Source organism: Pleurodeles waltl, chromosome 4_1, assembly GCF_031143425.1.
Source record: "Pleurodeles waltl isolate 20211129_DDA chromosome 4_1, aPleWal1.hap1.20221129, whole genome shotgun sequence".
Taxonomy (NCBI): Eukaryota; Metazoa; Chordata; class Amphibia; order Caudata; family Salamandridae; genus Pleurodeles; species Pleurodeles waltl.
In genome coordinates this window covers 736,997,479-737,008,783 of record NC_090442.1, presented here as the reverse complement: position 1 = coordinate 737,008,783, position 11,305 = coordinate 736,997,479, and positions in this window count along the sequence as shown.

The following is an 11,305-nucleotide window of genomic DNA, read 5'->3' as shown; positions in this document are numbered from 1 at the left end:
CTCACCTCAAATGTCTGCTTATCTATCAAAGTCTTTAAGCATAGGATTAGCACAGTGCTATCCTCGCCGAGCTAGATAGTGACAAAGTATTTTGCCATTTGTACAGCAAAATCTTTAAGCATAGGATTGACATAGTGTCATCTTTGCCAAGCTGTAAAACGACAAAAGCCATTTACCACTCCAGGCACAGTATTACAGCTTTGGACTGGTCAAATACCGTTCAAGCCAACCTGGAATGAGTAAAGCAACCCCTGACACGTGTTTCGCTCTCATTAGAGCTCGTCAGAGGGGTATAGCTTTGTCCAGACACAAGGGAGCACCCAGTATAAGTCAAACCAAGGCCCTTTCAGGGATAGAGTGACGCATAAATTATGCAAAAAACAAAGGAGAACTCTGGGAAGTTCCCAATTTGAGGTGGAGAGCTGCTCTAGTAAGGAGCACCCTGCAACACCAGCGACACTCTAGATTTGCTCACCTCAAATGTCTGCTTATCTAGCAAAGTCTTTAAATATAGGATTAGCACAGTGCTATCCTCGCCGAGCTAGATAGTGACAAAGTATTTTGCCATTTGTACAGCAAAATCTTTAAGCATAGGATTGACATAGTGTCATCCTTGCCGAGCTGTAAAACGACAAAAGCCATTTACCACTCCAGGCACAGTATTACAGCTTTGGACTGGTCAAATACCGTCCAAGCCAACCTGGAATGAGTAAAGCAAACCCTGACACATGTTTCGCTCTCATTAGAGCTCTTCAGAGGGGTATAGCTTTGTCCAGACACAAGGGAGCACCCAGTATAAGTCAAACCAAGGCACTTTCAGGGATAGAGTAACACATAAATTATGCAAAAAACAAAGGAGAACTCTGGGAAGTTCCCAATTTTAGGTGGAGAGCTGCTCTAGTAAGGAGCACCCTGCAACACCACCGACACTCTAGATTTGCTCACCTCAAATGTCTGCTTATCTAGCAAAGTCTTTAAGCATAGGATTAGCACAGTGCTATCCTCGCCGAGCTAGATAGTGACAAAGTCTTTTGCCATTTGTACAGCAAAATCTTTAAGCATAGGATAGACATAGTGTCATCCTTGCCAAGCTGTAAAATGACAAAAGCCATTTACCACTCCAGGCACAGTATTACAGCTTTGGACTGGTCAAATACCGTCCAAGCCAACCTGGAATGAGTAAAGCAACCCCTGACACATGTTTCGCTCTCATTAGAGCTCTTCAGAGGGGTATAGCTTTGTCCAGACACAAGAGAGCACCCAGTATAAGTCAAACCAAGGCCCTTTCAGGGATAAAGTGACGCATAAATTATGCAAAAAACAAAGGAGAACTCTGGGAAGTTCCCAATTTTAGGTGGAGTGCTGCTTGAGTAAGGAGCACCCTGCAACACCAGCGACACTCTAGATTTGCTCACCTCGAATGTCTGCTTATCTAGCAAAGTCTTTAAGCATAGGATTAGCACAATGCTATCCTCGCCGAGCTAGATAGTGAAAAAGTATTTTGCTATTTGTACAGCAAAATCTTTAAGCATAGGATTGACATAGTGTCATCTTTGCCGAGCTGTAAAACGACAAAAGCCATTTATCACTCCAGGCACAGTATTACAGCTTTGGACTGGTGAAATACCGTCCAAGCCAACCTAGAATGAGTAAAGCAACCACTGACTTGTGTTTCGCTCTCATTAGAGCTCTTCAGAGGGGTATAGCTTTGTCCAGACACAAGGGAGCACCCAGTATAAGTCAAACCAAGGCCCTTTCAGGGATAGAGTGACGCATAAATTATGCGAAAAACAAAGGAGAACTCTGGGAAGTTCCCAATTTTAGGTGGAGAGCTGCTCTAGTAAGAAGCACCCTGCAACACCAGCGACACTCTAGATTTGCTCACCTCAAATGTCTGCTTATCTATCAAAGTCTTTAAGCATAGGATTAGCACAGTGCTATCCTCGCCGAGCTAGATAGTGATAAAGTCTTTTGCCATTTGTACAGCAAAATCTTTAAGCATAGGATTGACATAGTGTCATCCTTGCCGAGCTGTAAAACGACAAAAGCCATTTAGCCCTCAAGGCACAGTATTACAGCTTTGGACTGGTCAAATACCATTCAAGCCAACCTGGAAAGAGTAAAGCAACCCCTGACACGTGCTTCGCTCTCATTAGAGCTCGTCAGAGGGGTATAGCTTTGTCCAGACACAAGGGAGCACCCAGTATAAGTCAAACCAAGGCCCTTTCAGGGATAGAGTGACGCATAAATTATGCAAAAAACAAAGGAGAACTCTGGGAAGTTCCCAATTTTAGGTGGAGAGCTGCTCTAGTAAGGAGCACCCTGCAACACCAGCGACACTCTAGATTTGCTCACCTCAAATGTCTGCTTATCTAGCAAAGTCTTTAAGCATAGGATTAGCACAGTACCATCCTCGCCGAGCTACATAGTGACAAAGTCTTTTGCCATTCGTACAGCAAAATCTTTAAGCATAGGATTGACATAGTGTCATCCTTGCCGAGCTGTAAAACGACAAAAGCCATTTACCACTCCAGGCACAGTATTACAGCTTTGGACTGGTCAAATACCGTCCAAGCCAACCTGGAATGAGTAAAGCAACCCCTGACACGTGTTTCGCTCTCATTAGAGCTCTTCAGAGGGGTATAGCTTTGTCCAGACACAAGAGAGCACCCAGTATAAGTCAAACCAAGGCCCTTTCAGGGATAGAGTGACGCATGAATTATACAAAAAACAAAGGAGAACTCTGGGAAGTTCCCAATTTTAGGTGGAGAGCTGCTCTAGTAAGGAGCACCCTGCAACACCAGCGACACTCTAGATTTGCTCACCTCAAATGTCTGCTTATCTATCAAAGTCTTTAAGCATAGGATTAGCACAGTGCTATCCTCGCCGAGCTAGATAGTGACAAAGTATTTTGCCATTTGTACAGCAAAATCTTGAAGCATAGGATTGACATAGTGTCATCCTTGACGAGCTGTAAAACGACAAAAGCCATTTACCACTCCAGGCACAGTATTACAGCTTTGGACTGGTCAAATACCGTTCAAGCCAACCTGGAATGAGTAAAGCAACCCCTGACACGTGTTTCGCTCTCATTAGAGCTCTTCAGAGGGCTACAGCTTTGTCCAGACACAAGGGAGCACCCAGTATAAGTCAAACCAAGGCCCTTTCAGGGATAGAGTGACGCATAAATTATGCAAAAAACAAAGGAGAACTCTGGGAAGTTCCCAATTTTAGGTGGAGAGCTGCTCTAGTAAGGAGCACCCTGCAACACCAGCAACACTCTAGATTTGCTCACCTCAAATGTCTGCTTATCTAGCAAAGTCTTTAAGCATAGGATTAGCACAGTGCTATCCTCGCCGAGCTAGATAGTGACAAAGTCTTTTGCCATTTGTACAGCAAAATCTTTAAGCATAGGATAGACATAGTGTCATCCTTGCCGAGCTGTAAAACGACAAAAGCCATTGACCACTCCAGGCACAGTATTACAGCTTTGGACTGGTCAAATACTGTCCAAGCCAACCTGGAATGAGTAAAGCAACCCTTGACACATGTTTCGCTCTCATTAGAGCTCTTCAGAGGGCTACAGCTTTGTCCAGACACAAGGGAGCACCCAGTATAAGTCAAACCAAGGCCCTTTCAGGGATAAAGTGACGCATAAATTATGCAAAAAACAAAGGAGAACTCTGGGAAGTTCCCAATTTTAGGTGGAGAGCTGCTCTAGTAAGGAGCACCCTGCAACACCAGCGACACTCTAGATTTGCTCACCTCAAATGTCTGCTTATCTAGCAAAGTCTTTAAGCATAGGATTAGCACAGTGCTATCCTCGCCGAGCGAGATAGTGACAAAGTCTTTTGCCATTCGTACAGCAAAATCTTTAAGCATAGGATTGACATAGTGTCATCCTTGCCAAGCTGTAAAACGACAAAAGCCATTTATCACTCCAGGCACAGTATTACAGCTTTGGACTGGTGAAATACCGTCCAAGCCAACCTAGAATGAGTAAAGCAACCCCTGACACGTGTTTCTCTCTCATTAGAGCTCTTCAGAGTGGTATAGCTTTGTCCAGAAACAAGGGAGCACCCAGTATAAGTCAAACCAAGGCCCTTTCAGGGATAGAGTGACGCATAAATTATGCGAAAAACAAAGGAGAACTCTGGGAAGTTCCCAATTTTAGGTGGAGAGCTGCTCTAGTAAGGAGCACCCTGCAACACCAGCGACTCTCTAGATTTGCTCACCTCAAATGTCTGCTTATCTATCAAAGTCTTTAAGCATAGGATTAGCACAGTGCTATCCTCGCCGAGCCAGATAGTGATAAAGGATTTTGCCATTTGTACAGCAAAATCTTTAAGCATAGGATTGACATAGTGTCATCCTTGCCGAACTGTAAAACGACAAAAGCCATTTACCACTCAAGGCACAGTATTACAGCTTTGGACTGGTCAAATACCGTTCAAGCCAACCTGGAATGAGTAAAGCAACCCCTGACACGTTTTTCGCTCTCATTAGAGCTCTTCAGAGGGGTATAGCTTTGTCCAGACACAAGGGAGCACCCAGTATAAGTCAAACCAAGGCCCTTTCAGGGATAGAGTGACGCATAAAGTATGCAAAAAACAAAGGAGAACTCTGGGAAGTTCCCAATTTTAGGTGGAGAGCTGCTCTAGTAAGGAGCACCCTGCAACACCAGCGACACTCTAGATTTGCTCACCTCAAATGTCTGCATATCTAGCAAAGTCTTTAAGCATAGGATTAGCACAGTGCTATCCTCGCCGACCTAGATCGTGACAAAGTCTTTTGCCATTCGTACAGCAAAATCTTTAAGCATAGGATTGACATAGTGTCATCCTTGCCGAACTGTAAAACGACAAAAGCCATTTACCACTCCAGGCACAGTATTACAGCTTTGGACTGGTCAAATACCGTCCAAGCCAACCTGGAATGAGTAAAGCAACCCCTGACACGTGTTTCGCTCTCATTAGAGATCATCAGAGGGGTACAGCTTTGACCAGACACAAGGGAGCACCCAGTATAAGTCAAACCAAGGCCCTTTCAGGGATAGAGTGACGCATAAATTATGCAAAAAACAAAGGAGAACTCAGGGAAGTTCCCAATTTTAGGTGGAGAGCTGCTGTAGTAAGGAGCACCCTGCAACACCAGCGACACTCTAGATTTGCTCACCTCAAATGTCTGCTTATCTAGCAAAGTATTTAAGCATAGGATTAGTACAGTGCTATCCTCGCCGAGCTAGATAGTGACAAAGGGGGTTATTCTAACTTTGGAGGAGGTGTTAATCCGTCCCAAAAGTGACGGAAAAGTGACAGATTTACCACCAGCCGTATTACGAGTCCATTATATCCTATGGAACTCGTAATACGGCTGGTGGTATATCCGTCACTTTACCGTCACTTTTGGGACGGATTAACACTTCTCCAAAGTTAGAATAACCCCCAAAGTCTTTTGCCATTTGTACAGCAAAATCTTTAAGCATAGAATAGACATAGTGTCATCCTTGCCGAGCTGTAAAACGACAAAAGCCATTTACCACTCCAGGCACAGTATTACAGCTTTGGACTGGTCAAATACCGTCCAAGCCAACCTGGAATGAGTAAAGCAACCCCTGACACGTGTTTCGCTCTCATTAGAGCTCTTCAGAGGGGTATAGCTTTGTCCAGACACAAGGGAGCACCCAGTATAAGTCAAACCAAGGCCCTTTCAGGGATAGAGTGACGCATAAATTATGCAAAAAACAAAGGAGAACTCTGGGAAGTTCCCAATTTTAGGTGGAGAGCTGCTCTACTAAGGAGCACCCTGCAACACCAGCGACTCTCTAGATTTGCTCACCTCAAATGTCTGCTTATCTATCAAAGTCTTTAAGCATAGGATTAGCACAGTGCTATCCTCGCCGAGCTAGATAGTGATAAAGGATTTTGCCATTTGTACAGCAAAATCTTTAAGCATAGGATTGACATAGTGTCATCCTTGCCGAGCTGTAAAACTACAAAAGCCATTTAGCCCTCAAGGCACAGTATTACAGCTTTGGACTGGTCAAATACCATTCAAGCCAACCTGGAAAGAGTAAAGCAACCCCTGACACGTGCTTCGCTCTCATTAGAGCTCGTCAGAGGGGTATAGCTTTGTCCAGACACAAGGGAGCACCCAGTATAAGTCAAACCAAGGCCCTTTCAGGGATAGAGTGACGCATAAATTATGCAAAAAACAAAGGAGAACTCTGGGAAGTTCCCAATTTTAGGTGGAGAGCTGCTCTAGTAAGGAGCACCCTGCAACACCAGCGACACTCTAGATTTGCTCACCTCAAATGTCTGCTTATCTAGCAAAGTCTTTAAGCATAGGATTAGCACAGTACCATCCTCGCCGAGCTACATAGTGACAAAGTCTTTTGCCATTCGTACAGCAAAATCTTTAAGCATAGGATTGACATAGTGTCATCCTTGCCGAGCTGTAAAACGACAAAAGCCATTGACCACTCCAGGCACAGTATTACAGCTTTGGACTGGTCAAATACTGTCCAAGCCAACCTGGAATGAGTAAAGCAACCCCTGACACATGTTTCGCTCTCATTAGAGCTCTTCAGAGGGCTACAGCTTTGTCCAGACACAAGGGAGCACCCAGTATAAGTCAAACCAAGGCCCTTTCAGGGATAAAGTGACGCATAAATTATGCAAAAAACAAAGGAGAACTCTGGGAAGTTCCCAATTTTAGGTGGAGAGCTGCTCTAGTAAGGAGCACCCTGCAACACCAGCGACACTCTAGATTTGCTCACCTCAAATGTCTGCTTATCTAGCAAAGTCTTTAAGCATAGGATTAGCACAGTGCTATCCTCGCCGAGCGAGATAGTGACAAAGTCTTTTGCCATTCGTACAGCAAAATCTTTAAGCATAGGATTGACATAGTGTCATCCTTGCCAAGCTGTAAAACGACAAAAGCCATTTATCACTCCAGGCACAGTATTACAGCTTTGGACTGGTGAAATACCGTCCAAGCTAACCTAGAATGAGTAAAGCAACCCCTGACACGTGTTTCTCTCTCATTAGAGCTCTTCAGAGTGGTATAGCTTTGTCCAGAAACAAGGGAGCACCCAGTATAAGTCAAACCAAGGCCCTTTCAGGGATAGAGTGACGCATAAATTATGCGAAAAACAAAGGAGAACTCTGGGAAGTTCCCAATTTTAGGTGGAGAGCTGCTCTAGTAAGGAGCACCCTGCAACACCAGCGACTCTCTAGATTTGCTCACCTCAAATGTCTGCTTATCTATCAAAGTCTTTAAGCATAGGATTAGCACAGTGCTATCCTCGCCGAGCCAGATAGTGATAAAGGATTTTGCCATTTGTACAGCAAAATCTTTAAGCATAGGATTGACATAGTGTCATCCTTGCCGAACTGTAAAACGACAAAAGCCATTTACCACTCAAGGCACAGTATTACAGCTTTGGACTGGTCAAATACCGTTCAAGCCAACCTGGAATGAGTAAAGCAACCCCTGACACGTTTTTCGCTCTCATTAGAGCTCTTCAGAGGGGTATAGCTTTGTCCAGACACAAGGGAGCACCCAGTATAAGTCAAACCAAGGCCCTTTCAGGGATAGAGTGACGCATAAAGTATGCAAAAAACAAAGGAGAACTCTGGGAAGTTCCCAATTTTAGGTGGAGAGCTGCTCTAGTAAGGAGCACCCTGCAACACCAGCGACACTCTAGATTTGCTCACCTCAAATGTATGCATATCTAGCAAAGTCTTTAAGCATAGGATTAGCACAGTGCTATCCTCGCCGACCTAGATCGTGACAAAGTCTTTTGCCATTCGTACAGCAAAATCTTTAAGCATAGGATTGACATAGTGTCATCCTTGCCGAACTGTAAAACGACAAAAGCCATTTACCACTCCAGGCACAGTATTACAGCTTTGGACTGGTCAAATACCGTCCAAGCCAACCTGGAATGAGTAAAGCAACCCCTGACACGTGTTTCGCTCTCATTAGAGCTCATCAGAGGGGTACAGCTTTGACCAGACACAAGGGAGCACCCAGTATAAGTCAAACCAAGGCCCTTTCAGGGATAGAGTGACGCATAAATTATGCAAAAAACAAAGGAGAACTCAGGGAAGTTCCCAATTTTAGGTGGAGAGCTGCTGTAGTAAGGAGCACCCTGCAACACCAGCGACACTCTAGATTTGCTCACCTCAAATGTCTGCTTATCTAGCAAAGTATTTAAGCATAGGATTAGTACAGTGCTATCCTCGCCGAGCTAGATAGTGACAAAGGGGGTTATTCTAACTTTGGAGGAGGTGTTAATCCGTCCCAAAAGTGACGGAAAAGTGACAGATTTACCACCAGCCGTATTACGAGTCCATTATATCCTATGGAACTCGTAATACGGCTGGTGGTATATCCGTCACTTTACCGTCACTTTTGGGACGGATTAACACTTCTCCAAAGTTAGAATAACCCCCAAAGTCTTTTGCCATTTGTACAGCAAAATCTTTAAGCATAGAATAGACATAGGCCCTCATTCTGACCCTGGCGGTCTTTGACCGCCAGGGCGGAGGACCGCGGGAGCACCGCCGACAAGCCGGCGGTGCTTCAATGGGGATTCCGACCGCGGCTGTAAAGCCGCGGTCGGACCGGCACCACTGGCGGGGTCCCGCCAGTGTACCGCGGCCCCATTGAATCCTCCGCGGCGGCGCAGCTTGCTGCACCGCCGCGGGGATTCTGACCCCCCCTACCGCCATCCAGATCCCGGCGGTCGGACCGCCGAGATCCGGATGGCGGTAGGGGGGGTCGCGGGGCCCCTGGGGGCCCCTGCAGTGCCCATGCCACTGGCATGGGCATTGCAGGGGCCCCCGTAAGAGGGCCCCTAAATGTATTTCACTGTCCGCTGCGCAGACAGTGAAATACGCGACGGGTGCAACTGCACCCGTCGCACAGCTTCCACTCCGCCGGCTCGATTCCGAGCCGGCTTCATCGTGGAAGCCTCTTTCCCGCTGGGCTGGCTGGCGGTCTGAAGGAGACCGCCCGCCAGCCCAGCGGGAAAGTCAGAATTACCGCCGCGGTCTTTCCACCGCGGAACGGTAACCTGACGGCGGGACTTTGGCGGGCGGCCTCCGCCGCCCGCCAAGGTCAGAATGAGGGCCATAGTGTCATCCTTGCCGAGCTGTAAAACGACAAAAGCCATTTACCACTCCAGGCACAGTATTACAGCTTTGGACTGGTCAAATACCGTCCAAGCCAACCTGGAATGAGTAAAGCAACCCCTGACACGTGTTTCGCTCTCATTAGAGCTCTTCAGAGGGGTATAGCTTTGTCCAGACACAAGGGAGCACCCAGTATAAGTCAAACCAAGGCCCTTTCAGGGATAGAGTGACGCATAAATTATGCAAAAAACAAAGGAGAACTCTGGGAAGTTCCCAATTTTAGGTGGAGAGCTGCTCTACTAAGGAGCACCCTGCAACACCAGCGACTCTCTAGATTTGCTCACCTCAAATGTCTGCTTATCTATCAAAGTCTTTAAGCATAGGATTAGCACAGTGCTATCCTCGCCGAGCTAGATAGTGATAAAGGATTTTGCCATTTGTACAGCAAAATCTTTAAGCATAGGATTGACATAGTGTCATCCTTGCCGAGCTGTAAAACGACAAAAGCCATTTAGCCCTCAAGGCACAGTATTACAGCTTTGGACTGGTCAAATACCATTCAAGCCAACCTGGAAAGAGTAAAGCAACCCCTGACACGTGCTTCGCTCTCATTAGAGCTCGTCAGAGGGGTATAGCTTTGTCCAGACACAAGGGAGCACCCAGTATAAGTCAAACCAAGGCCCTTTCAGGGATAGAGTGACGCATAAATTATGCAAAAAACAAAGGAGAACTCTGGGAAGTTCCCAATTTTAGGTGGAGAGCTGCTCTAGTAAGGAGCACCCTGCAACACCAGCGACACTCTAGATTTGCTCACCTCAAATGTCTGCTTATCTAGCAAAGTCTTTAAGCATAGGATTAGCACAGTACCATCCTCGCCGAGCTACATAGTGACAAAGTCTTTTGCCATTCGTACAGCAAAATCTTTAAGCATAGGATTGACATAGTGTCATCCTTGCCGAGCTGTAAAACGACAAAAGCCATTTACCACTCCAGGCACAGTATTACAGCTTTGGACTGGTCAAATACCGTCCAAGCCAACCTGGAATGAGTAAAGCAACCCCTGACACGTGTTTCGCTCTCATTAGAGCTCTTCAGAGGGGTATAGCTTTGTCCAGACACAAGAGAGCACCCAGTATAAGTCAAACCAAGGCCCTTTCAGGGATAGAGTGACGCATGAATTATACAAAAAACAAAGGAGAACTCTGGGAAGTTCCCAATTTTAGGTGGAGAGCTGCTCTAGTAAGGAGCACCCTGCAACACCAGCGACACTCTAGATTTGCTCACCTCAAATGTCTGCTTATCTATCAAAGTCTTTAAGCATAGGATTAGCACAGTGCTATCCTCGCCGAGCTAGATAGTGACAAAGTATTTTGCCATTTGTACAGCAAAATCTTGAAGCATAGGATTGACATAGTGTCATCCTTGACGAGCTGTAAAACGACAAAAGCCATTTACCACTCCAGGCACAGTATTACAGCTTTGGACTGGTCAAATACCGTTCAAGCCAACCTGGAATGAGTAAAGCAACTCCTGACACGTGTTTCGCTCTCATTAGAGCTCTTCAGAGGGCTACAGCTTTGTCCAGACACAAGGGAGCACCCAGTATAAGTCAAACCAAGGCCCTTTCAGGGATAGAGTGACGCATAAATTATGCAAAAAACAAAGGAGAACTCTGGGAAGTTCCCAATTTTAGGTGGAGAGCTGCTCTAGTAAGGAGCACCCTGCAACACCAGCAACACTCTAGATTTGCTCACCTCAAATGTCTGCTTATCTAGCAAAGTCTTTAAGCATAGGATTAGCACAGTGCTATCCTCGCCGAGCTAGATAGTGACAAAGTCTTTTGCCATTTGTACAGCAAAATCTTTAAGCATAGGATAGACATAGTGTCATCCTTGCCGAGCTGTAAAATGACAAAAGCCATTGACCACTCCAGGCACAGTATTACAGCTTTGGACTGGTCAAATACTGTCCAAGCCAACCTGGAATGAGTAAAGCAACCCCTGACACATGTTTCGCTCTCATTAGAGCTCTTCAGAGGGCTACAGCTTTGTCCAGACACAAGGGAGCACCCAGTATAAGTCAAACCAAGGCCCTTTCAGGGATAAAGTGACGCATAAATTATGCAAAAAACAAAGGAGAACTCTGGGAAGTTCCCAATTTTAGGT